Consider the following 2,284-nt stretch of genomic DNA (forward strand, 5'->3'; position numbering starts at 1 on the left):
CCTTCATCATTTTCCTTCTCACTGAGCAACTTCTTTCAACATTTCTTGAAGGAAAGGTCCACTGGCAATGTATTTCCTCAGCTTTTTGTTCTTCTGACAGTCTTTATTTTTACTCTACTTTTTTTCGCAAAAAGCATATTTTTAATAAAATAGACCATGCTATTAAGATGAGCTAAGCAATCAAAGCCTTTTAGATGTTATGTAGTGCAATTTGAGGGTAATGTTTGATTTAATGAAATGTGTTAATGAAAAACAGGTTTTTTCGTTTGTTTGTTTTTGTTTTTGTTTTTGTTTTTTGCATGGGCAGGCACCAGGAATTGAACCCAGGTCTCCGGCATGGCAGGCGAGAACCCTGCCACTGAGTCACCATCAGACCACCTTGGAAAAACAGATTTTAATCTAAACTTTCATATTGAGCAATCATGAGTTTGGATTCACTGTACTTCATAAGACTATCATTTAAACAAGATCAACCTAGAGGAAAAAAAAAACCTTCCAAACTCGGGGAAAAAACAATTTAAGAATTTATAAAATTTTTATAGTTGAGGAAAAACACTTGGTTCCATATAAGTTAGTTCATTTAACTAAACTTTTACATTTGTTTCTTAATTCTTTTATAGATAAAATTATTACATAAGAAAAAATATGAAAAGGGGTACATATGGAGTATTTATAGTAAAAATTATTACTTTATTTAATTTCTTAGATTACTTTCTTTTTACTTTACACCTTATTAAAGCATTACACTCAATGTGAATTTTTCTGTATCATATTTCTTTAATGTATGTCTTGCATTTCTTCCTTTATATATTAATTATACAAGTAATACATGCTCATGGTAAACATTTTTTACAATCTGTAAGTAAAACAGACAAGTATGGTCTGCTTTTACTCCTAATTACACTCTCCTTGTAAAGGTGGTCACTTTTAAATTTTATTTAGTGTTTTCCTCTAAAAAGTTATGTACATTTTTGAACAAAGATCTGTGATGTGATTGGTAACTGACTTTTTAGTCATTCATTATATTTTTATGCCTAAATATGGTTTTCAGTTGCTCAAAAATATGTTGTTATGCTAGACTTTTTCTGCAAATAGATATAACTTTTCAAATATGGAGTCAATTCCCCAACTTTTATGACATTCTTCAAAAGCACCAACCTTCTGAAGACAATGAATATTGTATTTTGTGCCAAACAACAACCTTTTAATTTCAGTGTCTGAAATATAAAATGATGGGCCTCTGTGTTTAGTTGGATTGTAAGAAACAACAGATATGAGGTGCTGGAACCCTTTTCTTGTTAGGGACAAAATTCTATCACATAGTCACTGTTACTCCAAGTGATTGAGAACCACTAAGCCTACTCTATCCCAAATCCTATCAAATTCACTAATATTTGCTCTGGAAATACAAAATATGCTGCCACAGTACAATGAAATGTTCCCTGAAGAACTCTTAAGTACTTTGGCTCCAGGAATTTCAGCAATTGGTTCTACTGAATAAGAAAGATTCTGCTCTTTCAAAAAAATTCTTGAATCCCAAGTTCACAGATTTCCACACCAACAATGCTATGTTCCCAGTCTGCAAACCATCTTATCTCAACTGCTTTTCTACAAAGAGGAAAGGATATTCAAAGTCCACTCTTGCCATTAGGGAAAATATCCAAATACTTCTGTAATAGCTGATAACCTTGTTCATGATGAAATGAAATGTTGCAGCACACCCACTTTTCTTGCCATTCTTCCAGTACTAGTACTCAGTTTTTCTGTACTTCATTATCATGGTACTTGTTAATTTCAAGTAAAATTCTTGCATCATTCATCGTGTTGCAGACACCTTTGCCTCACAAGCAGTTATCTTCAAACCTCTTCAGCTACCCACCATCTGCTGCTTCTATTTCACTTTTGAAGGATAGTTTTGCTGGAGATTGAATTCTAGGTTGGTGGATATTTTGTTTTTACTTAAAAAATATATATATATCTATTCCTATTGAGAAATCTTCATACACATAAGTACCATACATGGTGTATAATCATTGGTTCACAATATCATCACATAGTTGTGTATTCATCACCATAATCATTTTTTAGAATATTTGCATCACTCCAGAAAAAGAAATAAAAAGAAAAAACTGATATATACCACACCTTACCCAACCCACTCATTGACCACCAGTATTTTCATCTATCCAATTTATTTTACACTTAGTGTCGCCTGTTATATATTTAGCCTATTTTTTTACTCACCCGTACATACCCTGGATAAAAGGAACATCAGACACAAGGT

The 2,284-nt window shown here is 32.3% G+C and overlaps 1 pseudogene; it reads right to left on the bottom strand.

The window, feature by feature from the left end:
* Window positions 1-1,074: 1,074 nt before the first annotated feature.
* Window positions 1,075-1,820, bottom strand: LOC143676524 (thiopurine S-methyltransferase pseudogene; annotated as a pseudogene).
* Window positions 1,821-2,284: the final 464 nt, after the last annotated feature.

Source organism: Tamandua tetradactyla, chromosome 3 (genome assembly GCF_023851605.1).
Source record: "Tamandua tetradactyla isolate mTamTet1 chromosome 3, mTamTet1.pri, whole genome shotgun sequence".
NCBI lineage: Eukaryota > Metazoa > Chordata > Mammalia > Pilosa > Myrmecophagidae > Tamandua > Tamandua tetradactyla.